Source organism: Lutjanus erythropterus, chromosome 9, assembly GCF_056507025.1.
Source record: "Lutjanus erythropterus isolate fLutEry1 chromosome 9, fLutEry1.hap2, whole genome shotgun sequence".
NCBI lineage: Eukaryota > Metazoa > Chordata > Actinopteri > Lutjaniformes > Lutjanidae > Lutjanus > Lutjanus erythropterus.
In genome coordinates this window covers 40,708,580-40,735,388 of record NC_139325.1, presented here as the reverse complement: position 1 = coordinate 40,735,388, position 26,809 = coordinate 40,708,580, and the positions used below count along the sequence as shown (strand labels likewise).

At 37.6% G+C, this 26,809-nt stretch overlaps 1 long non-coding RNA gene and 1 pseudogene across 2 annotated transcripts in view; one reads left to right on the top strand and one right to left on the bottom strand.

The window, feature by feature from the left end:
* LOC146322197 (uncharacterized) overlaps nt 1–1,693 on the bottom strand; it is a 43,074-nt gene extending 41,381 nt beyond the window's left edge. The window contains exon 1 of the long non-coding RNA XR_014771431.1: nt 1,577–1,693. This is a non-coding gene — a long non-coding RNA (uncharacterized LOC146322197). The remainder of the gene's footprint in view (nt 1–1,576) is intronic.
* Nucleotides 1,694–3,269: 1,576 nt separating this feature from the next.
* Nucleotides 3,270–23,360, top strand: LOC146322196 (retinoic acid receptor beta-like; annotated as a pseudogene). Its single transcript, XR_014771430.1, has 8 exons — nt 3,270–4,037; nt 10,777–10,937; nt 12,527–12,668; nt 17,511–17,677; nt 19,380–19,556; nt 21,671–21,875; nt 22,005–22,163; nt 23,165–23,360. The product of XR_014771430.1 is annotated as a retinoic acid receptor beta-like (transcript).
* The last annotated feature ends 3,449 nt before the right edge of the window (nt 23,361–26,809 follow it).

Sequence of the window (26,809 nt, the reverse complement as noted above, 5' to 3'; positions counted from 1 at the left end):
GTTTCACATGCCTGTCCTCTGAATGACCTGGCCTCCCTGGAGTGTGGGAGATACTGGGAGTAATTAGCCTCCTTTAACATTGGATCTGTGCTGCCTCTGTGCCTCAATGGGATTAGCAGTGGCATTGAAGGAGATCAAGTGTATTTATATTTTCAAAGTAGCTTTAGTATTCTTCTTTGGCACAACCCTCCTATATCCTTCTGTCTCTTTTCAACTGACTATTTTTAGATAATGCATTGAAATACTTTTCTATGTATTTTTTTATTTGGGGTTTTCAAAGCAGTGGAGTTGTTTTCAGTCATTTCCAGTTGGCGAATGTTGTAAATTAGGTCCATTACTTTAAAGTGGAACAGATTTCCTTCCCCCCACCCATCAACCCCTCTCGCAGCTGACCCACTTCATCTTCCGGAAGATTTCATTATGGATCCTTCTAACTGCAAATATTTCCAACTTAAAGTCAAGGATCAAGAATTGAAGTGGACATGAATGAAGACAAACATACCTTAAAAAGTATTGATTCTGTAAAAGGCCACATGGTTTCAATCATGAAATGCCAATACTGGGACATCAGTGTGTCGTCTTTGCTTTGAATGTCCTGTATTTAAAACAGACAAGTGTCCCTTTATGGCAAACCATAAAGAGCTAGAAACCTAGAAACCTTTTTTTTTTTTTAAAAGTATGACCTCCAAGCTTAAGACAAGATACATCATTTTCTTTAGTTTCATAAAAGAAAATATTTTCAAGCTTATTTGTTCCCAGTGAACTGTGACTATGTGTGATAAGGTGACACAAGGCATTTTCTGGCAAAATTAAATCACAAACTGTGTAAAAGCAAGAACATTACATTCATAACCAGGGTGAGCCTTCAAAAAACAAAGCCACATTCAGGTGTGCTACTGACCACCAATAATGTGAAATTCAAAATCATGGTAGTAAAGGCCTTAAAATAATTGATTAAATAAATTGCTGAAAACTAAATGTGGTCAGTGGGTGATAGAGGCTTTGGATCTGCTGTTTATTCTGTCTTAAATGGTTAAAAGGTTTAAATATTATCCTACTATATTTCATGTGCATTAATGTGCATGATTTTTCACTCAGCAGCTTTTAAACTCTTTTGTTTAGTAGGAAATTAATAACTTAACACTATGACCTTGTTCACAATTACAGCTCAACAATAAGTTCACAAATTTTTCAAGGAAAAATATCAAATATCTGTTTCCAGCTTCTTACAAGTGAGGACTTGCTTATATTCTTTGTCATTTATGACAGTAAATGAAGATCCTTTGGGTTATGGACTGTTGGTAGAACAAAAGAAGTAACTTGAAGACGTAACTTTTAGCTATGTGATGAGAATTTTCACAATTTTCTGACACTTTATAGACTAAACGTTTAATCGATTATTTATTAAAATAATCGTCAGATTAATAGGTACTAAAACAATTATTAGTTGCAGCCCTAGTCAGACTTATTTCTCAGTCTGTTGATACATCAGAGCATTTTTGGTCATGTTTGTTTATGCTTCTTTTACCTTAAATGAACAGTTAAGCATTTTGAGAATTATAGTTTACTCACTTACCTCTGTGTGCTAAGCAGCAGGTACACACTGACATCACCTTCCCACCAGCACACACCCCTCAGTTGGAGTAAGTGGCAACACATCCTGCAACATGGCTGCCTTTAATCAGGGAGACTGTGAAACAGGGAGTAAAGCAAACAATTGTGCACTTAAATTAAAGGCAGAAACAGTGGTCCATGGACGCTGATATATAACAAGGAATCAGAAATACAAATGTTCAGAAATACACAGAGCAAAGTCTGAAGGAAAGCAAAAGCTTGAGCGCTTGGTAGTAACATTACAAAATTTAAGTGACAAGGACAGCAAAGGATATTCTGATCATATGTGGACAGGTGTGTACAGATATTTTTATTTCATTACATTCCTGGAGAAACATGTTCAGCAGCAATGATGCTACAGTTATGTCAGAGAATGCACGATGCAATTCATATTTGTCGAACACAAGGCTCAGTTGAATGGAATATAAATGAAAGATGTTAAATATTTAACTGATAAATAATGTTAGTCAACAGATAATTTTAGGTATGATTTTATCAAAAAATCCAACACACCTGATAAAAAATGACAACCACAAATTCACATTCCAGTGTCTGAATTCCCATTGCTTTTGTCAGTTGCAGCAATCAATTTGCTTCTCTTTGCTTTAGCTTTTGGGAGTCTGTAGAAAGATAATAAAAAGATTTCTCATTAAATATATTTGTGCAATCAGTTGCACAAGAGCTCTGCGGCATTTTAGATGTGATATTCAAGATGAAAGCTGCCACTCAGTCATTTTTTGCCACTCAGAGGGTGTAACCGCAGTGATTTCACATACTGTGATGTCATCTGCGTACCCTCAAGGGACATAGACCTATATACATAGATGCCATACATTTCAATTATTCAATATTTAAGGGTTCATAAGCAATGTGGAGTACGTTAAAAAAAAGAATCTTAACCTCTCGTAGGGAAGCTACTTCACTGCAACAAAATGCAATATTTCTAAATATGAACTTTTTTTGTTTCCATCACTAACATATTAGTCATAACTAACAAAAAATGCAAAGAGCAGTTCTGTGTTTTTTTTATACACATTAGTTAGCCGGGCATTGAACACAAACTCAGCAACTCTTCTCTGACTTCAAATTGGTCATTAATACCCCCATTGAAAATGGCTAGCTGAGCACTGTGGGTTTTATCTGTGCCTTTATCAATTGCGACAAAGTATTATGTGAAAACTCTTTTGTACTTTGTCACATAAATGATCACAAACTCACTTCACCACTTGCTAATCCGCTCTGTCATTGTGTTTGCTGATAGCGAAATATTGTTGAATTACAACATGCAATTCTTCAGAAACACATACATACATTTATCCTTCAGGAGAAGGGGCTTATTGCATGGGTGAAACAGTCTCAGCAAAAAATAAAATAAATCAAAAATGCAAGTCTCCTTAAAAAACACACCAAGGTACACTGTAAGGTTTGTATAAAACTAAAATGCCTTTCCTTTACAGGGCAAAGAGTTAAAGAGTTCAGTTTTCAGTTGTTTTTGCCATTTGAAAATTCAATTTGTTTGGGAGATTCTGCAACACTATTTTCTTGTGAAACTCCACCACTGGTTTGTGGACTTAAAAACCTAAACATGATTTTCAGTGGGCATCCGGGTGAGGAGATAATGACTGAATTTTAAATTTTCAGGTGAACTGAAGCGCGGAATTAAATATTTCTCAGGGTCTGCAGCACCGTTTTAATACTTTATGGGGTAAACTTTGACATAGCCTACTTTGCTTTTCATCCAGCACCGCGTGCGCGGGTCTCTCGCGCTTGTTTCCCCCGCTGCTAGTGATGTCAGACGGCGGCTGGGTCATGTGAAGGTCAGCAGCGGAGGAGGAGGTTCACGGAGAGTTCACTCGCATACATTAGGTAACACCATCGCTCTGTCGCTCTGACATAACTAGTATGAAGCAGGTTGAGTTGAGACATTCGTCAATAAAGAAGAGATAAGCAGAAGAAGACGAAGAAGTCCCGAGACAAACTTTGTTATGCAAAACAGCCTCCGGATCTGGATGTGTTTAACCGCTGTGTCTCTCCGCTGGAGGACTACAGTCTGCTACAAGAAACATGCCAACAATTTTTGACCGTTTGTGGGAAACATAGGTCGGTTCGCTGCTTTGAATGTATCACAGACATGTTTTACTGTTAAAAAAAACAATTTGGATCGAGTATAAGCTGCAAACATAGATAAACCGCCTTGTCACGAAGGGTTTCCCATGCGGACAGCATCTTCATACGGACTTCGCTGAGACTGAAAATCATGTTTGACTATCTGGAATTTCAAGCTTTCGGTCCCGGAGAATTCATGGACTTCCACGGCACAACCAGCCCCGTGTGCATGCTGCAGGAGCAGGACGAGGAAGACCTGTCAGCCTTCCTCCCCGAGCTGATGGAGGCGGACTGGCAGCAGCACCGGTGCTCACAGTGTAGGTGGAAACTGATGTTGTGGTTAAAATTTAGATCAGTGATGTTTTGGTGAATATGTTGTCTCATCTATAGCTATATACTGAAATCTGTTATGTTAAGTCAGTTTTAGTCATGTGACCCCCCCCCAAAAAAAAATCAGAAAACGTAAATATGCTTCAAAGGGCTCTGCAATCTGTGGTGGACACCCTCCATCATTACTTTCAAAAATACTTTCAAAGCTTTGCTTAAAAGTAAAGAAAGAAAGAGATCAGAAGTTTTAGCCCTGCACGTTTTAATTTTCAAATGAATTTTTATGTTTTACTATAGCTGTTTGCATTAAAGGTCAGGTGTGGTACAACAACCCCCAAATAGGAATAACATTTCAAAATGTTGGGACTGCAGATTTTTCAATGTAATGGCAATATCTGAATCGGAGAACCAAATCACAGTGCTTTGAAAAAGGAAAACTGTTTGACAAAACAGTATTATAATGAGGTACTGTAGTGCTGCAGAGATGACATGGCCTAAAAATCTTGTTCTCCATATTAAAGAAAACATTTATTAGCTACAAACCTCAAAAAAATATCACATTATTAGGATTTTAATCTTATTTTGTTCAATTGTAATGCAAAACTGATCATTTCCACTAATCGTATCACAATTTCAGTCAAAATAATTGGAAATTGACTTTTTTTTACCAAATTGTGCAACCCTATAGGGTGGACAGATAGATAGATAGATAGATAGATAGATAGATAGATAGATAGATAGATAGATAGATTAATAGTGCTGGGTGATATGGCTTATGAATAAGCTCAGTATTTTTAAGCTATGCCATAAGATTCAATATATATATATCAATATGCACATTTTCTGTACAATATCATATCGTAAATTCTCTAATAGTGATAATGTTAGAGACTATGATGCATTGAACTGTCTGATATATGTCATTATTACAACAATATTGAAGGCGTGACTCTTGTGATTGGGTCAATGGAAGTAATTGAACAGCTTGAAGAGTCTCTAAGTTCAGACCATTACATCACTTTACTGTAATGCAGCCTTTGAAACCACAAAAAGACAACACTTAGGCTATATCACATTATAGCGATGTCCAAAATCTAAGACAATATCTCGTCTCATATCATAATATCAATATAATATCAATATTGCCCAGCCCTGATATTGCCCAAAATCAGAACCCAAATATTTTTCTCTAATCCTTTAATATCTTTGCTCAACAAAATGATATCACGTTGGTTTACTCATCAAACCTTTAACCAATCGATCAGCAATTTGTAGTCCTGTATGTTCTAATTTTCAAATACATTTTAAAGTGATATCTGACTGTAGGTCTTTACATTAAAAGGCAGAACAATCCTTCTGTTGGAATAACATTTCAAAACATTAAGGTGCAAAGAAAGGTAGGTGGCTATTAGGTCTGAGCAAAGACTGAGCAATAATATATTAATTATTATAAGATAAGATGAAGATGAAGATGAACTTTATTGATCCCACACCGGGACTAGATGTTGTCTTAGATTTTGCATAGAGTTATATTGTGACATAAAGTCACCTAAGTGTTTTTTCCTGGTTTTTAAGACTGTATTGTGGTAAACTGATGTAATTTTCTGAACTTACCACAGTTTTCAAGCTTTTCTAATTGCCAAGAGGCATCCCTGAAATATTGTCATAATATGATACGTACACACGATATTTGATTTTGTCCATGTTGCTCAAACTTAATCTATAGCAATGTATCATATTCTGTAAAAGCAAAGGTGATTTTACTGCATATGAGGATAAATATCATATATCATGGCATAGCTTAAAAAATGGACACATTATAAATAGGCCATATCGCCCAGCCCTATTAGAAATATGGGATAAATGGACCACTTTGATGTGATCTTCCATGTTGTGACTTTTCCACAACCTGGTTCAGTCACTATGAATCAATCATTTTTGCAGCACATCTCATACCTGGTGCTGGACATCAAACAGTAAAACAATCTGACACTGATGCACAGGAGAAATTTAAATAATGACAACAAATTAAACAAGCTAATAAAATCGATTAAAAACTGTAAAACAGTCAAAAGGTAACAAACAAAATAAATAAAGGGATATTACAATGCAATATTATTAATGAGTTAATAAATGAAAAAATGGCTGTAGAACAATCCAATGAAGGAGGAGGTGAGAGAGGTAGATATTAAATTACTTTTCTTTTTATCCCTCTTTTTTTTTTTTTTTAATTTATACTACTTTGCTTTTTCAGAGCCAAACACATTAACACACAACTTGCTACTAACAAAAAACAGCACCAAGTTAACAAGAAAATCAATAAATTAAAATAAAAATCAAACAGATATCATCCATAATGATCAATGATAATGTGGTGAGGCACAGTCAGTCTGGTGTGACACTGTAAAATTCCTCAACCAGTAGGTTATTTTCTCTTGAAGTATACATCGATTAATCTCAGAAACCCACGTTCCAATCAGGAGGGTGGCCTCTGATTTCCTTTTTAACTTGATGCATTTTTTATGAATGACTGCCAACATTTCTTTGAGCCTCATAGTGTGGCTATTTTTAAGATTGGACTTTGTAAAGTCGTCCAATAAACAAATATCCAAAAATTCAGCTGAAATGCTACAAAATATGTCTTTATAGGACAAGTTATCATTGTTGGCAAACACTGAACCTAAATAAACACTTACAAATGTCCTTAGAGCCAAAATTCAACTGCACTATAGTGCATTGTAAGCCATTTATTGTTTTATAGACGACACAGAAATGCATAAATGGAGATGTTTAAGTAAAGTGTTACTCATTATACTTCCATGTCCTCTGGGTCTATATGGTGTGATGCTTTTCATGATGACTTTGCTCTTGCAGCAGAACACAGGGTACTGTATGAGAACTCAGAACACTTCATGACAGTGTGGCGGTCTGTGTTTGGGGCCGGGTGGGCAGGGCCGGTCAGTTTGGGGTCACTGTGGGTTCACCGGACGGTCACCCGCTCAGGAGGTCATGGCAGTCTGTTGCTACTTAGATCCTTTAAGTAAGGCGCTAGAAATGTAAAAATGCTCCGTTACAAATTAAAAAGAACCTACATTCAAAAGTTAAAGTCAGTATTATTTGATATGGAAGAGTATTTGGGCCAGGCAGAGAAAAAAATGAGAGGAAGATTTTATTTTTATTTTGCATTTTGAGAAACAAGTTTGTCAAATCAAGTTGTTTTATTTTTCTTAAATTTCAGCAGCAGAGTCTACAGTAAGTGCCAGGGGTGAGACAGAGGTACATACATGTAACAGATGACCTAAATAAATAACGCGACAATTTGTCATTTGATTTGATTTGTAGGTTGAAAGAAAATAAATCTGCAACTAGAGCTGTCATAATACGCTAATTTTAAATTTTGCTGCAATTCTAGTAAAAAAAAAAAAACCTCAATGCCTCTTTTGATACTCTACCAAGGTGAAAGAAAGCATTAAAAAGTGTACGCTCTATTTTCTTCTTTTTTGGTTTTATTTATTTACATCGTGCGCACAATTTTTCTGAACACTCCCTGGTTTAGTTAATGCTGCAAGTCAAATTTCAGACCGGTCTTGAATGAGCATTTAAGAATATTTTTGCTAGCTACAGTACGTTTGATATTAGATTATATATATTAAATGGACATTGTAAAATCTTAAACACACGGTAACCAAGTGTTGATACTTTTGACAACATTATCTGCAGCTGTTTGATGATCATTAATCGCCTTGGTCAGTTTTGAAGCAAAAATGCAAAAACGTTGCTGGTTCCAGCTTCTCAGATGTGAGAACTTGATGCCTTTCTTTATCATGTGATAGTAAATGAAATGTTTTTGGGGTTTTGGACTGTTGGTTGGACAAAATAAGCAATTTAAAAACATCAGTTTGGACCCTTGGAAGTTATTATGTATGTTTTCGCTTTTCTGACATTTTACAGAATAAATAAATAATAAATTAATGTAGAAAACAATCAGCAAATCAGTCAATAATGAAAATGCCTCTGTTGAATTTTGGTTTATGGATCTTGTATTGGATCAGGACACAAATGAGGTCAATCACAAAAAGATCCTCTTCCTTAATAACCAAAAATAACATTTTACAGCATGTTGGATCGAGTCACATTTTAAACATATCCCCTTATCTTTTAGGCCACAAAATATTTCCAGAGCTGCAACGATTAATCGACTTGAGTCATTCAAAGAAAAAAAAAGTCAAAATTCTCTCATTCGAGCTTCTAAAAGGTGGCTATTTTGTGGTTTCTTTATTCCTCTATGACAGCAAGCTGAATATTTTTAGGTTGTTGATAAAACAAGACATTTGAGGATGTCTTCTTTGTCATTAGGGAACGCTGATTGTCTCTTCCCACCATTTTCTGACATTTTACAGACCAAACAACTGCTGAATTAATCAAGAAAATAATCAACAGATTAATCAACAGTGAAAACAATCGATAGCTGCAGCCCTATTTTTTGCCGTCAGTGGTTATTGTTGTTTAAATGCAACACAATGCATTGCCACATACATCAGATAACACCACCTTAATTGGGATGGGGGCAACCACTTTCCCCCTTCCCCCGACCAAATTACTTACACCGCCCCACCACACACACTTTCTGTTTCTTCTCCCTCCCTCTCGCTCCCTCTCATCAGTCAGCTGGGCTTGTGGCATGCTCCTGCATTGTTTTGTGTTGGGAGAGCGCTCGGGCTGTTGGGGGTGTCCTCGTTTGACCCGCTGATTCCAGGTTCAACCGGAGGCCACGGGTTCAAGGGGATGTAGATTAGCAATTTTTCTCGTTTTGTCCCCTTTTCAGAACGTCTTTCTTCGTTTTCTGTCAGTGTTGGAGCGGTGGAGGTGATCACAGAGCCGGCGGGGAGGCTGACTGGAGCAATCCTCCTCTCAAAAGTGGTTCTGAAGTGGGAGGGTTGACTGTTGTGATGGATGGAGTGAAAATTCAACTGGAAAAATGGAGGTTAAAGCTGTGCCACAATAGGTGCAGCTGTGTATATTAGGGAGAGGCAAAATCTACATGGAATACATTGGCAACTTGGCCGGTCTGTGATGTCTTGTCAGTTCTGCTTTCTCTGGACAGAGAAACCACACCCCTGTTTCACTCTGTAGTTTTGGCTTCTTAGTCCCTGAAGGACATGTGTAGATAAGTAACTCAAACTAAACAATATGTCTGAATTAGTGGGGGGTGGGATACTTTTCTCTGTTGCAGCCTCAGAGCCTGATAAAAGCTGATAAGATCAGTGTAGATTTACAGAAAAGTCCTGCCCTGTGAGCAGAGAAAAGTAAAGCTTTTACTATGAAATCTCATAGCAGCCTTGATTTCTTCTCTACTAGAAAATGTACAGTTTTTACCTCAAATTTTCTTATTTATTGAAGTCTGTATACTCACATTATCTTTTTATAAATTTTTGATTTCGGAACAACAACTTGTTGTCTACTCTTGGCACAAAGTTTGCTTTTTAGAAGTGAGACTGGGAGTCTAAAGTCCACTTGTGGCGATGCAAAAGTGATCCTTGACCATTTATTGATGCTTTTGACCCTGCATGCTTTGGAATAACAATCAGCTGATAAATTTATTCCTATTATGATCAATTATCTATGATTATTCTCCTAATTTATTATTAATATTATTTTTTGCCTTGCATTTTTTTTATTTGTTTTTTTTTTTATAATAAATACATGAAAAAGAGGGCTCTTGTTCTGGAGTTTGTTCTCTCCAAGTGTTGTTAAAGATTAAAGGAAATAAGGACATTATTATTTGTATTGTAAGGCTATGTTTTTCATACAGCAAATGTTATGGGCCATTAAAGTAATAAATATACAAAGAAAAAAGTGTAGAGCCCAAGCAATACTGGATTTCTGGGGCCAATACCAACATTAGGAGGTAAAAAACAATCTGATATTGATATATCGGCTGACATTCTTTATTTAAATCCAAAACGACATGAGGGCATTGAAACAGTACTCAAGTGTATTTTTAATAATTATAAATATCTATGAATATAAATATAAATAAAACAACTTGAAGTAATTATATTTCAATTTCAAAAGTGACAGTCTTATAGTACATTCACTGTCAATATAATGTCAAAAAAATTCATATTAAAAATTCTCACAGACAAAGAAGAAGATGTTTTCAAATTTCTTGTTTTATTTGACCAACTGTCTAAAACCAAAAGATATTCTGTTTTTCATGGTGAGTCGGATTTTCCTTTGATAAGCAAAACCCAAAGAGTTTAGGCTCATCAATGACAGTATATTACAGTCTTCTGTGCTTGTTTATGAGTGTCATAAGGATGAAACGATTACCGGTTTCACAATAAATCATGGTCAGATTTCCTGCAATTAGAAATTACTGTTTCAAATTTTAATTATCATTAAATTAGTGTTTGATTAACAATCTTTAAAAAAACTCACAATAAAAGCTAACTAGCATCATCCAAAGTTAGCAACAGTCTCCCAGATGCAGGCGCCGTGTGCAGTGTGGGTCTGTTTTGTGTCGGTGAAAACACTCATCTCGCAAAAGACATGATGTCATTTCAACTAATTCAGATGTTTTTAGTATAAAACTTGGTGAAATGATTGATGATGGTGAACGAACTTTCAGCTCAATACTGATAACTGATTATTTTGACCACTATAGTCGTGACATTTTCATGCAGTCTCACCTGGAGTGTTGTGCGGTGTTATATTGTGTGTTTGCAGCAGTTGGAAGCCAGAGCTCCAGCTCCAGCTCCAGCTCAGACGACCTGTTCGCCAGCCCCCCCTCCCCGCCGCCTCCTCCTCGCACTTACAAGCCCTGTTTTGTGTGTCAAGACAAGTCCTCAGGCTACCACTATGGCGTCAGCGCCTGCGAGGGCTGCAAGGTAACATGTCAGGCCTGCGGTCCACTTCACATCATGCTCTTCACTCAAAAAGATCACTTCTGTTATGCTCCAATTAAGTGGCTACTGAACAAAACCTTATTCAGAGATTTGAGAGATTTGGCTTTTATGGAAGCAGTCATTGTGTAAATGTGTGTCATGCTCTAAAAGAGGATGAAACCTTTTAATTGACTCCAAAGATCACATGAAAAATGTAAGAAATAAGTAAGTAAATTTGTTTATTACTTAATAGTCATTATGTAGTCAGTTATTGATTGCTTTATCTGCTCAGAGAAAACACCAACATCACTGCAAGGCCTGAACCACGTGTGTGAAACAACATGGAATTCAGTCAGTGTTACAGTAACAGTCGCATCCTGCTACACAACATAAACACATTTCCTCTTGTAAATAATCAAATTTATGTAACTCCACGTAGACTTTTATTTTCATTGTTTTAGATGATTTTAACTTTGTTTCTTTCATGTTTATAAAGTTCAAGTTTTTTACTGAAAATCAAACTATTGAAAGGCAAAATGTCTGATTCAAAAGTATAGTCCACACACACACAGTATGTCATTTTTAAAAACAGATTATTGGAATTTGTTGTTATTCTCAATTCCATTGACATATTTTTTGATTTTCATAAGAACAAAAAAGACAAGAAAGTCTAACTTCTTGGTGTTTTCTGATGCTGTTAAACATAAGTTATTTTATTAACACTGAAAATAATAAAGGCCTGTATTTTTACCGTATATTTTGATGACAGTATAAGTCAGTAGCTTAACATTTACATGATGGTGTGACCCAAAATCTTGTACAGAAATTCATTATTCCCACATCCATACAGGTTGGTGATCCCCTGATCATTCCTCTAGTTTGGTGAAATGTCTCAACATTCAGTGGATGGATTGTTGTTATTTTAATAAATGAAGTTAACATATTTAATATAATTTAATACATTTACTGTATACATAAAGTTTTATTGCACTCTGTTACATTAAAGGGATTGTTAAGATTTTTTTGAGATTGAGAGTACTGCCAGCACAGAAGCTAAGCACTGTACTGCTGTGGACAGGGTCAGCAGCAGAACATATTTTCAACAATTTAAAAAAGACAGACAGACGGCCTTTTCTGCTGGGAAACTGCCGTCATATGAACCAAATGTCACTCTCTCCAAATCAGCCAGACGCCTTTGACAAAAACAGTAATTATACCTTGCAGAACACAGGATTTGTTTGGCCTTATGTTGTGGCAATTTCTTGTCTGAATAGACTGTCTGATGGCAAGGTAAAGTAGTGAAAATATTCTAAATATAGGGTACACTTAAAGGTTTCAGATTTTTTTAGGTAGCTAAAATACATTTTGCTGCTGACTCTGCGCACTAACTATGGATAAGTACCTCATAACACACCACTTAGAATAATCTGAACTGTCCCTTTAATAAGTAATTGATTACTATGAGGGTAAATACACCTGTTAACATTGTCAAAATAAATCTTCATTGGCCCTTTAGGCGCAGGATTATTTTCATACTCTGGTAATGTAAATTATTAATATCTTGTCTCTCTACTCTTCTGTTGCCTCTGCAGGGCTTTTTCCGCCGCAGCGTGCAGAAAAACATGGTGTACACCTGCCACCGAGACAGAAACTGCATCATCAACAAGATCACCAGGAACCGCTGTCAGTACTGTCGGCTCCAGAAGTGTTTCGCTGTGGGAATGTCCAAGGAGTGTAAGTGTCTGATCCGCTCTGATTCAGCAGGAGGCCTCGTGAGACTCACCGCCCAGCACATCCTCCTCGGCCGCCTCTCGGGCTGAAAATATGTGGGATTCCAAAATTAGATAGTCGCTGTCCACGAAAGGATTTGTCTTCACTTACAAAATGTGAATAATTTAGAAGGCATTATGACACCTTCAAGGACAGGGTAGATAGCTGACAATGGAATTTAGATGTCACTTATCAGAGAGAGGAAAATGTCAGAGGTGACGGAAAGGTCAGCGTCATAAATGTTGCAGAAGCGAATTTTGTTAAAGCTCAGTGCAAGAAAGACAGACTTAGTCTACTGACTGTATGTAGGTGGATGACGCATGTCCACTTCCCTTAACTGTACAAAAATCAAGCCAAAATAGCCCTGATTCGAGCGCCGCCATCTTTGCACTGGTGACAGTATAAATGTATTTACAGCATGTAGCCGGCAAACTCTCGAGCAGAGCTCAGCCGTCAGTCATGACGTGAAACTAATTAAACCAAACTTGTCAGAAAAATGAATACTTGAACATATATCATTACAATAAGAACTACTGTACCTAAAATGACAGAAACCGTCTTTGGGAAAATTTTGTTTGAGTTGTAGTTTGATGTTACAAGGATGTGTGTTATTTTTATTAATTCATTTAACTTTATAAATACACATTTTTTTACAGCTTCACCTTAAATTTGAGATCCTGCAAAGATCGTAATCCCCCACTAACGCCTCAGTCGTCACTATTACAGTTTCAGTTTTAGGGCTGCACAATAAAACTCATCTCAGCTCTTTCAATTATTCAGTTATTTTGACAGAAGTTATGACATCAGTATGATTCGTGGGAATGATCTTTTCATTTTCATTGAAAATAAATAAAATAAAATCATGATGATGTGGCATTTGTTGGGGTCTGTACAAAACAAGCATGTTTTCATCAACAAAATAATTATAGAAATTAAATTATCTGATTATTTAATAAATATAAATAAATAAATTAGGAAATATACATAGTATATAATATTTAAGTTCGTGGAACATATCCACAGACATTTTCCTTTAATCAAAAATGTGGCTTCTGCCATTTGTGTTATGCTCTCAGTCATATCGCGATGTCCATAATATTTCAAATATTTGTGACGTCCTGTTCAGTTTCATTGACACAATAAAGTCAGTCTAAACGGTGTCCGGAGACTGTTGAGCTGCTATAATCCGGATGAGAGAAGCTAAAATGTTGATCCGTGTCACCTTCAATCATTACCATGTTCACTCACAGCAATAAGTGTAATACGCTGCAGTTGGTTGCCTTTTAAGTCAAATTAAGCTGTAAAGAACAGTGTGGTTTTTAGAAAAGCTGGAATTAAGTTGAACTAAAATGTAATTTTAAGTGGGAAGAATGCATTAACAATACAGCAGATATCAAAGCATTTAAAGTTTTTATTTTTTGTGACTATTTGCTGGTAATATGAAAAGCACAAAAATACTTTCTTAGATTAATGTACATTTACATAAATGCATAAAATAGATTTTTTTTATTAATGTTTTGCTTCATTATGTTCTCCTCAGCCTCTGTAAACCTACAGCGCTGTGTGAGCCCATGAAAGAAAGACTGTTAGAAGTAATGAAAAATAACATCTAGTGGGAATCGGTGAAATTTGTGGAATTTCTGGTGAAAACAGCACGACAGCACAAATGTTTAATGCTGTTAAGAGACAGACAGCTTGTATCCCTAAAGTGAAGTTAATATAAACAGCACTAAGTGGGCTTTTGAAAAAGGGGGAACGTCTCATATGGATGTTCTCCAGTTAGTCGCGCAACGTGGAAATAAACAGCACGTCTCCTGGCAACGCCGGCTCTCACATGTCAGTCGAACATCGCCATGTGGAGACGACTGAAAAAAAAAAACATCCTGCTAACTCAAGATACTCCACAGGCTGAAGTATTTTCTATATTTGCTCATGGAAAGTGTTTTATTATTGTTTCGTCTAGAAAGACATGCTGCTGTTAAAATGTTTGGCAGAATTCTCACAACTGAAACTATTTGCATGTTCAAACAAAACGAAGAAGAGTTGAGTGGAATAAGCCTTTAAACTGTAAATGATTCATTGAGAAGTTCACTCCAGCAGCACTCTAGCGCCTCGACTGTACGACAGAAACAAAGTCAAACTGTGTGTGTTACCCAGAAGTGTGTTGACCTAGATAACAGAGTGTGTGTGTGTGCGTTATGTGGAGGGAGGCGAGGGCAGCGATAGGGCAGCAGTGAAGGATCCACCCATCCACATGTTCTCATTGTTGCCCCTCCACACTCAGACACACACACATTACATAAATACATCACATGTAGCAGACAGACGAATGCTATGTAACTACTTGCTGACCGCTTCAGTTAGTGAGTAATATGATCTCACTCTGCGTGTTTACACAATGATGACTGGATGTAGGGCATCCAGAGAGCGGAGGAGTAGGAGGAGGAGGAGGAGGGGTGGGGGTGAGCAAGGCAGAGACGGAGGTGTTGCATAATCCTGAGCTCCTCTGACATGTGCGTAGCTGCCTGAGCCAAGTCAGTAGGACGCATTCAAACATGTTGACACGGTTACCGAAGCGATTATGAAAGGCTAACCTGGTTAGGCAGCATGCGGCTGCTTCACGTGCTCCCTGGAGTAACCGATAATCCACACAGCCCCCTGCCAGCTGTCTTCACTGGAAACTATTGTCTACCAGAAAAAGAGTTCCACTGAAATGTCTGAAACTCCTGTGCGTGTTCTGTGACGCATTTAGTTATTTTGTCTAGAGCTGCAACACTTAATTGATTAATCAGTTATTAAATTTTTCGTAAGTGATTAATCAGTTTTAGTCATTTTTTTAAGAAAAAAAATCTTAATTCCCTGATCTTACCCTCTCAAATGTGAATATTTTCTGGTTACTTTGCTCCTCTCTGACAACAAACTGATTATCTTTGGTTTGTGCATAAAACAAGACATTTGAGGACGTCATCTTGAGCTTTGATCAACATTTTTCACCATTTTCTGACATTTTGTGGACCAAATAATTCATTGATTAATCTAGATAATCAGCTGATTAAAAAATAAATAAAATAATCATCACATCAAGGCAAGAAGTGACAAGATTGTGACAGGATTATTTAATCGATTAATGGAGAAAATAATGGACAGATTAATCGACAATGAAAATAATTGTTAGTTGCAACCCTAATTTTGTTTTCAGTTGGGTTGCAGTGGTATTCAGTGGTGTGAAAATTGATGGTTATTATACCATGTACATTTGCTCATCTACAGCATTTAATTCTACCCTATTAATGTTATTAAAAATATAGGAAATAATATTTCATGAAGCACGAAAACTTTAAATAAACAGAATAATAAAACATTTAGGCTCTCACTCTAAACTTCTGCTCCTGTCTTTATTCCACTAAACTAAATATGTCTAACAGGGCGGCATTTCTAGACTAACAAGGCAAATTGTGAGAAAACCTGTGAGCTCTGGACTGAGACTTTGTACACAAAAATATACATTAATTTTTAATCAGTTAAATTCATAGTGACAATTAATTGATTAATGTTTAATCGTTAACGTTATTGGCACCTCTGTAAAAGAGTATGAAAGAGCATGGACATTAAAGTTGACCTGACATTTGAATCCTTGTCACTTTTTATGAAAGGAAATATTCAAAACAATACTGCAGCTGTTACGTATATTTGTCCATTTTTCTGAAGAGGATTAACGCAGATTTTTGGACATATTTGTGGAGGATTGAAACCTTTTCTTGTGCGTTTCATTTGGCAGAGGTTGACTGACATCTGAGAGCCGACGTTTAAGGATACTGTCTGTCCGTCTGACTTTCAATTTCTGGATTGAAGAATAAAATTCTCCCCATATTCAGAAATCTTGTGTCGCATTGCTTAGTTACTGTCAACAGGGTTAGTTCAGATCCCAACTCAAGTGTTAAGCGTGTTGACCAGAGTCAAACAATCAACACAAACTAATCAACAGATCAGGCAGCGGTAGAGCAGCAACAATGTTTTGTCAGTGGAACCTGGTGGGTTTTGAAGAGAGCGATATGAAGGCCTCAGTTTCCTGGTGGAAAGGGTTGTCTGAAAAGTTCTGTCTCTGCAGGGATCCTTTCCATAATGTTTGTCAGCAACAGTCAACAAACAATCTGAGCCTGGCGAACGCAAAAACAAGATCTTCTAGTGGATAAACACATTCGCCCACAGGGTTTATGTTAAAGCCACTGCAGTTGACTCTGAAGAAGTCTACTGGACCAATTCCAAATCTTTTTGAACCTTTCAGTGATTCAGACCCCAAAATATAAGAAATACTGGAATTACCCTTTAACAAAAATTAAGGGGTTTTTTTTGTGTGTGAGTTGTGTGGGATCATGGGAGTTGTTTTCTTCATTGTTAAACAACCGTGAAAATCCATCTGACATGACTCAGGCAGAAATCACGTTCATGGACGAGGAAACATATTAAACTTTTAATCACGTTTTGTTTCACCAACTTTCCTTCTCACGCATCTGAGTGACATGCTGACACATCTGACAAACCCCGTGGTTTTCCTGAAGTTTAAGCAACTAGTGGCGAGCAGGAAACACACTGTTACCTTGAACAAGTTGTGTATTTCTCTGAATTTGAACATTGTTGGAAACGTGGGTTAATGTAAGTACACAAGTTGACAGAATAAATAATATAGATCGTAGATATTTAAACCTGAAAATGTTACATATTATAGTTTTAAATCAAGTACCATTTTTTGAATCTCTTTTATTTATTTCATAAACATTGTATGAGCTGCGTCATTCTTTTCTTCAGCAGTGAGAAACGACAGAAACAGGAGGAAGGGGAAGAAGGAAGCGGTGAAGATGACCATCATGGAGACGTACGAACTGACGGCGGAGCTCGGCATGATAGTGGAGAAGATCTGCAGGGCTCACAGAGAGACGTTCCCCTCGCTTTGCCAGCTGGGAAAATACACCACAGTGAGTCACGACATGAGACCCGACTGTTAAAATAATAATAATAATGTTCCTCTACAGAGAGAAAATGATCTGCAGAGAGGAGGAGATCAAAGCTGTTGTCTCAGGCCACTGATTGATTTCATGTAGACACGCAGTTTGTGAGTGAAAGCTGAGGGACGTCATGAATTTGATATTTGATACCGTCACTGTGGCTGCCAGTAGGAGATGAAACATAACAAAAATGTGTTTGTGGTTTGGTGAGTCAGCTGAGGTGAGTGATGCGTTTGAGGTATGAAGACAATCAGGTCAGAATGAATAACAAACTGACTGACACATTTTGTTCCAGGTAAGAAAAAAACTTCCTGGTTTGTAACCAGGAAACATCTGACCCAGAAATCTAATCTGGCTGAATGAAACGCCTCAGAAAGGATGCCTTAAATTTTTTTAGTGTCTTTCAACACATTTGGCCTCATGCGAGAACATTTTTGTATTCTTATCTTAGATTCCTCTCTTTTCTTTTATGAACACGCCACATCAGATTCAACAAACACTGGTAACTTCAAATAAATGTGTAAATGATCAGACCTGTGTGTATTCGAGTAAATGTGCATAAGACTTATAAATCAGCATAATTAACGCCCCCAAAATATCATATATGGCTGCACCAGTGTTCATTCCTGAAAATGGCATCAAAGAGAAAGAAGAACTTCACGAGTTTGGAGTTTGATGCTTTCAGAGATCCATAAGACCGGGTCGGACCGTCACTGAACTCAAGAGGACACGTCTCTGTGAAAAGAACCTCAAAAGGAAAAAAAAACGACTCGCCACAGTAAGGGGCAATCGATGGCAACTTCATAAACCTGCATGTGCAGATGTACAGCCAATACACCTGACAGCAGGTAATAATAGATCCTTAAATAAATTATGACAGGCTTTATATGTAAATTTCCAATAATATTTTAATTTGAAATGTGGTCAAACAGGGTAATTATGAAGTTAATTTACTTTTCAAACTCAAAATGTCTTCAAACTAATGAAATTTACAGTCATCAGTGAAAAACTTCAGTTTGGATACCAGCAGACCGACTACACATGACTCTACAGCAGATCTGGACCACTTGGAAATTGTGTTCGTATATGAAAGAAAATTCGTACGCACCACTTAAGGTGGCAGGCAGCTCTGTCTCTAAAAATATACTTTACCTTTCCTGCACCAAGCAGCAGACAGACAACATCAGCAGAATGCTGTTAAACAAAGTGCAGCATGTAGCAGCTGCAGTAAAGCAGACATGTCCAGGAGTTTAGGGAGACAAAACAGACCTAAATGTACATCAGGTTTAGATGAATGTCAATGTTTCTCCATATCTGTTGTGTGTGTAAACAGACAATTGTTTGCTTACACATCCACCATATCAACAAAGAAGAAATTTAATTGACTGATCAGAGCTCTCTTTTTACACTTTAATTTTAATATTTAACATTGGTAAATCCCAGAAATCAGTGAGTACAAACAAAATAAAAACAAACTGTGGATGCGAACAAAAATTAGAGAAAATTTATTCATAAATGGTTCCTTGCATGAGGCCCACTGTGTGGTAATTTTGTCAAGCTCAGATGGATTTGAACACCTTTAATGTGGTTTTCTGAATCCTGCATCTTCCCTGAAACAATCACCTAAACATCTCATCTCATAGATATTCCTCGTCTTTTCTCCTCCACGCAGAACTCCAGCTCAGACCACAGGATCCAGCTGGACCTCGGGCTGTGGGACAAGTTCAGCGAGCTCGCCACCAAGTGCATCATCAAGGTGGTGGAGTTCGCCAAGCGAGTGCCCGGTTTCACCGGCCTGACCATCTCTGACCAGATCACTCTGCTCAAAACTGCCTGCCTGGACATCCTGGTACGTCTGTGCGTTCAACAAAACACTTTTAGATTTCCATAAATTCAGAAATTAAAACAAATCTGAGCAGTAACTTTGTGATGATGACTGAAATAAGACAGCGAGCTCTAAATAGTTTTGTTTGAATAACCTGAAATACACTTTAATAAACACATGCACAGCTCCTACTGCGATTCACACCTTCCGTGGGTCTCGACTCACGCTGCCAGCCGGCGCTCATGCCAAAAACAAACTGACAGTCAGGCTGGCAGACAGACAGCAGCCCCTCAGGCAGAGTGTGTCACATGTTTTATTCTCCTTCATCCTCGCTCCGTCTTCACTGTCATTCACTGCCAAGCCTGTCTGTCATCATCACCATCAGGGCCTGATCATTCATTCTGACGCTCTCTGATAGCACCAGGGGAGGTGTTGCGTATGATCAAAAGCTCCTCTGCGTTTCATTTTTACACATTTTTCCCTGATGAGGTGCTCTGGGACGTCTGTCTGCCAGGCTCTCCTCGTCTCGTTCATGTTTGTCACCACTGTAAACCCAGAATATGCTACACTGCAATAAAAACAGTCCAGAGGGCTTTGATATTTGGCTTCATTTGTGTTTAAATATTGTATTAATGTTACTCATCAGGGACGCTGCACAGTAATCAACATTAATTAAAGTGTAAATGAGGCAGCGGTAAGTTAAGATTTGTGTTTAATTGACCTTAAAACAAGTCTCATGTGATTTACTTTTTTACTGCACAAAAACCCACTAACATCCACCAACTTCTGGCTTTTTTCTTCAGTGGGAAAGGTTACAATCGACATTTATTCCCAGGTCAGATGACTCTGTAATAGTCACGAGTATATTTCAGATCCAGCTCCAATCAGCTGTGATGTAAACATGACACCCGCTAATTTCTGACCCTTTTCCAGCAGAGTCAGCAGAAACTTGTTGCCTCTGTCTGTAACTTCTTCAGCTCTTTGCTTCTTTCTTCACACACATGTGCTGCTTGGCTCGTTTGACTTGGTTTGACTTTGGCAGAGTTTGTATCTGCTTAAAGATGTGCATTAAACGGATGACACACTTATCTTGCATCTGTAACATGGTAGAAAAACACATTAATTTCCCATACATTCCTTGCAATAGATGTTTTGTTAATTTAATATTTTGTTAAATTTAAGAGCTTTTTTATGAAGCAGCACAATCAGGAAATGTTGGGTTTTCATCTGCAGTAAGTTAAAATGACTCCTATACAGCTGAAAGCAAACATGAAAGAGTGAAATAAGGCAGATACCTGAAAGTAAAAATAGTGATGCAGGAGAAAAACTAAACTTTAAACCACAGAGATTCAGTTAGAAGCAACAAAAGTACTGAGAGCTGAACACAGACTTAAAAAACCTCTTTCTTTTTTTCTTTCTTTCTTTCTTTTGTTTGTACTCCACACCATGAAACTGGGTTTAAGACAAATAAAATATCTGAAAAACTATTTAAAAAGTCATGTGATGAGACATTTTTGTAGGTCGTTGGAAAATGAATAGAGATCCTGAGTTCTGCTGATACAGATTGACAGATCTTGTCTTATGTGTATGAAACCACCCAAACTGCTTGAAGCTTTTAGTGTGAAACAGATGTAGGAAGTAAATTACCAAAACAAGCAGGCAGACATCGTTATTACACGATATAAGCAGGTCCTCTCTGCATTGAAGGTTAAAAAGGTAACAACTTACAGTAGAAATGATTTAAGAACAAACTGATTGTGTACTGAGTGTGAACTTCTCTTGCTGACGTCCGGTGGAGCAGATCTGATGTAAGCTGCTGTTCTTTTGCTGATTTGATTTAACTAATGATAATAATTAAATGGAGAAGCAAACTTGGGTACAAATATGACGTCAAGCTTGCTTTTAAAAACATCTTGAATTGGCACAGCAGGTCATTAAAATATTTTTCAGAGCCTTTCTGCAGCTGCTTCTGTCCCTTATTAGATGCACAAGGACACACATTTCATGAAAATCAGGCCAGCAGTTTTTCTGTTATCCTGACAAAGACAAACAAACTGAACCAGTTTCATGATGGGAATCTGCTTAATGAGCTGAGACTTCAGTCTTCCTCCCTCTCGCTCTGTTCCTGTCCCGTCCAGATCCTGAGGATTTGTACTCGCTACACACCAGACCAGGACACCATGACCTTCTCCGATGGATTGACCCTGACTCGCACTCAGATCCACAACGCTGGATTTGGACCGCTGACGGATCAGGTTTTCTCATTCGCCGGCCAGCTGCTGCCGCTGCAGATGGATGACACGGAGAGCGGCCTCCTCAGCGCCATCTGTCTCGTCTCTGGAGGTACGGAAACTCAGGAGACAATACAACTTTACAGAAGAGGGTGTTTAACATAATAAATATTCACCTCTGGAGAAGAAAACATTACTGTGAGATGTTGAAACTAGGTGTTTGACTTTTCTGTCTGAACAGATCGTCAGGACCTGGAGGAGCCGTCTAAGGTGGAGGTGCTGCAGGAGCCGCTACTAGAGGCACTGAAGATTTACTCCCGCAAACGACGGCCCAGCATGCCCCTCATGTTCCCCAAGGCCCTCATGAAGATCACTGACCTGCGCAGCATCAGCGCCAAAGGTCAGAAAAACACTCCCCTGCTGAGAACCTTCAGAATCATTTGTGAAGTAAAAGGAAACATGAATTAATTTTGTTTGTGCAGGAAGCAAATAAAAGAAAGACTGTAGATCTTTGGACAGAAGAAATTACATTTGTTAGCAAACTTTAGCTAGATGATGCTTGATACTGTATATTGTGATTGTACATAGTGTTCCTCAGTTACTTTATTTATGTTCTTTTCTCTTTGTATACATATATATATATTTCCCTCACTTTTGATACCTGTGTCTTATTGTTTAACAGCATTCAGTGTGGAAGGCAAATATTACAATTTCATTGTTCAGGAAAGCTTGTTTTTATTTGCATTAGGGCTTCGAAACTGGCCAAAAATTACATTACAGTATTCCCACTAAAAAACAGGTAGGTTTGAACAATAAACAGCTAAAATGTCTGGTGGGAAATAAAGTGAATTTACCTGTAATGTTCAATTTTTTATTCAATACTGATGTTTGCAGTTGCAAATTACTTGCAAGAATAACATTAATTGGCACATCTGGCTGAATTTCCAGGAGCGCTGCAGGATTTAATTCCAGCCTGTTAGTTTAGCATTTAACCTTTTATCTTTTTACGTATGATCACATCCTTCGTGTGTCCTAATCAGGAAAGGACAAAGAAATGATTACTTGGGCTGCAGCAGACATCTGATGTCTGACATCTCGCTCCTCTACCAATAATTAATCATCTGCCTCCAAGAATTAAGAGGAGCTGGTGGTTATTTTGTTTGTCAAGATTGAATGAAATGTGTTTTACAGCCAGAAAATTACTGTTTCTGTAAATGGAATTAAATGGTTCTGACAAAACAGATATAAGGGCTGTTTGTGCTTAAATAAAACACATCTTACTGTTTCACAAAAAAGTCAATCTCTGTAGGGATCCTTTCCATAATGTTGTTTTCATTTTTATTTTTTGTTACAATTCAAACATAAATTATATATAATATTGGCTTGATTTGATTTCCACAGGCGCTGAGAGGGTGGTGACTCTGAAGATGGAGATCCCGGGCTCCATGCCGCCTCTGATCGAGGAGATGCTGGAGGACCTGCAGAACCTGGAGAAACACCAGAAGAAACAGTCGGAGGAGAGCAAAGCGGAGCAAAACGCCAGCCTGCACACGCCGCGTCCTCGCAGCGAATGAACTCCTCCGATTTCTTCCTCTGAAGCCGCTCGGAGAACGTCGGCTCCCGTCCTCGCACTAACAACGCAAACTACAGATGCAGTCCAGAGGCTTTCTAGTGTCTTACCTCAGTTTGTGGTTGGAGAACTGTCAGTCACCGGTGAGAGAAGAGCTCATTTCTGCTTTAAAGGAGGTAAAACGAGAATGATGCAGTAAAGTTTTAATCTGTCACAGTTTCATGTTTAACTCTTCCTGGCAGACGCTCCTCATATCCACTGGAAATCACTCTCCAACCTTTCAGTGTCAGGTTTCTACTGTATTTATATTCGCATGATTAATTTTTACCTCATTAAATAACAATTCCTTTAGCATTAGTGTAGCAGAGTTAGTGAACATATGGACTCTTTTTTTGGAGGGGGGGGGGGGGCTTTTTACATACTAAGTGATTTTTTTTTTTTACACTTCATAAAGTCTACTGTTTGTACACACAGTTTATGATTTCTACATGTGTAAAAAGAAAGCTCTGGACTAACTGTTTGAACATATTGGGAGAAATAAGCAGATTTATTTGTACAAAAGGGAAATGTTAATGCAAAAAAACTTGTTTTTACTCATAAAGGTGAATGTTCATAACTGGCATTAACAACATTAAAGTTCACAAACGTACATAGCTGAGTTTGTACACGGAAATAGGAAAGTAAGTACAGGAAACAAAACAGAGTACAAATATTTTTTATGTACTTATTTGTTTTATCTACATATATCTATTGATGCAGTTTACAGTAAAGCAGTACTTTTTTTTGAGGAAGTCATTTAATGGTTAATATGAAGCTGGAGCCAGCAGCTGATTAATGTAGCTCAGCAGAAAGTGTCTGAAATCACTCATTCACTCCTCCATATGAAACAAATACTCCGCAGTTTATACTTCATGTTTTTAATTTACTTTATTTAGAGAGGGGCAGTGCAAATTAATAAATACATAAAATAAATAAATAATTCGTCTGTAGTCCCCGGGCCAATGACTCTTTGACACTGAAACTTTAAGCTGAAGTGAGTCACAGCCGTCGCTGTACCAGTCAGTAGGTTTTAGCAGTGGAGCTCCTCACTGATGACTGAGAGCTGTCGTCAGTTCAGTGTGATTCACAGCACGTCACTGCGTCATTAACTTTCTATTAAAAGACAAGGTGTGTTTGAAGGCGTGGTCCTAAGACTGATATAGTTACTCTGTTAATCCGAGTTTCCGAACAGTATCAACATTTCATTTAAAATAACTGAATGGTCATAAATATTCATGAAAAGTCTTGCGCACACCCCTTCCAATAAAGTGTTACCAAAGACAGACGAAGCCACAGAGGTGATCAGAACGTGATAAATAAATAATTTCACTCTTGCAATTCAGACATTCAAATAAAAGATGGCGGAGGTAAATATGGGGCACCGTATGCTAAATAAGGATTGATTTCGGACACAGATTAAGAATGACAGTTGCCCAGGAACCTCACAGTGACTCCAGGAAGTCACTGCACCAAGTCAAGAAAATAGTCCTGCATGTAACCCTCCACACACTTCAATTCTGTACAGATCTTGTTCTTTGTGTGTGCAGCCCTTTAGAGTTACTGGTACATAGATTTTATTATCTTTGGACAGAACAGTGCGAGTGACCTGTTTCCAGTCCTTGTGCTAAGCTAAGCTCACAGATTGCTGGGTCCAGCTTTATATTGAACAGACATCAGAGTGTTATCAGTCCGCTCCATTTCACTGGAGATCTGCTCAAATGTTTTCGCAGTATAAAATATAAATAGTTTAAGCTAATACACAACTTTATTCTTTCACATGTATTCTAAAAGTTTTAATTCCAGATGGCATCTTTGCAGTTATCGGTAGGCCTGGGCAGAGTTCAACATGTTCAAGTTTCAGTATATATCATTTTTTTTATTTTGATGAGTTCTGTATAAACATGTTTTCTACAAAACAACTTTTATTTTTCATTTAACAAAATGAGACAGTTTTTAAATGCATCAGTGTTCAATATACTGTACTGTAGAAATAACTCTAATAATAAATAAACAAGTAAATAAAAATGTATCTGCACTTGCAACAGGAGGACAAGGATTATGGGAAATGTGGTCCAGTGTTTGAGAAAACAAAAAGCTAATTGTTGAAAGAGAAGGATGTTTGTTATCTACTGTAAGCAAGAAAGCAGCCTGTGTACTGTAAGAACTCATGTGCCTACTCTTCTAAATGTGCTGGCATCTTCCATATCTGGGAATTTCACATATTTTGCAAATGTATCGACCTGGAATAGATCACGTTTCATGTGTTTTTTGTTGGTCTATTAAAGTCTTGTGTACCGGACAGTGTCGTGTTTCCTCTGGAGGTGTTGGGTTTGTTATTTCTGAGTGGTGTGTGTTTCATGTGGAGGAGCTGTGAGGTTGTTTGAGGTCAGCCGGTCTTCTCTCAAAAGCAGGTCCATACTGCCCCCTGTGGTTCCTGTAAGGAACTGCACTGCAGTACAGTTAATAGTCAAAACTGCAGCTGTTTCCTGAACCTCTCACCTTGTGCCAATAGATACAATAGGTACACAACTATAACATGCACACTGCAATATAAATAGTTACAAATAATCTTATAAAACACAAAGCATTAAACTTGTGAGCAGAGTCTCTCTCCCCTGTTATGTTTCAGACATTCACGAGTTGTTAGCAGTTCCACCAGTGACATGTTTCAATTTAAATAAAAGTCTGAAAACCAAATACTTCACAGTTTGGAGAAAATTAAAAAAAAATAAAACAGATAAGTGTAGAACTTTCTTGTTTCTTCTCATCATCTCACGACCCTCCCGACGATTTATCTTGTGATCCTTTGAAGGGGCCGACCCTCAGGGTGAGAACCACTGGACTGAACTAACTGACTGTGTAAAGTAGTTAAAAATAGCTCCACCTTGAGCAGCTGCAACAGTCGAATACTGCACAGGAACTGATGCAACAGTAATAACAATCTAATAATGTCATATATATTAATAATACCAGCCACAGGTGACATTTCCTGCAGAATCAGAACTTGTCATTTTGATATTTTGAGGACATTTTTCTTTGATACTTCTGTTCTTCATTTAAGCTACTACAAGGAACTTTTTTATTTTGTTAATTTTGGAGGCGTCAGTGTTTCCACCACCATAACCACAAAATACAACATCAAAAATAAAAATGATCTAAAGAAAAATCTGCTTCGTTTCAGCTGGGTAACATAACTCTGCCTGGGAAAATGTAAACATGCTGTTAAACCGTTTCATCTAATTTCACGGAGCATTAAACAGGAACTAAGAATTAAAAATAACTATACAGAAATAACCAACCTTCTCAGTGATGGTCTTGTTTGCTTATGCTTACTTTTCATAGCCAGTTAAAAACTCATTGCAGTAGCTTTAAGTAAAGTATCTGAACAAAATATTAAACTTTATATTAACACAACAACTGAACACAAATGGGCATTG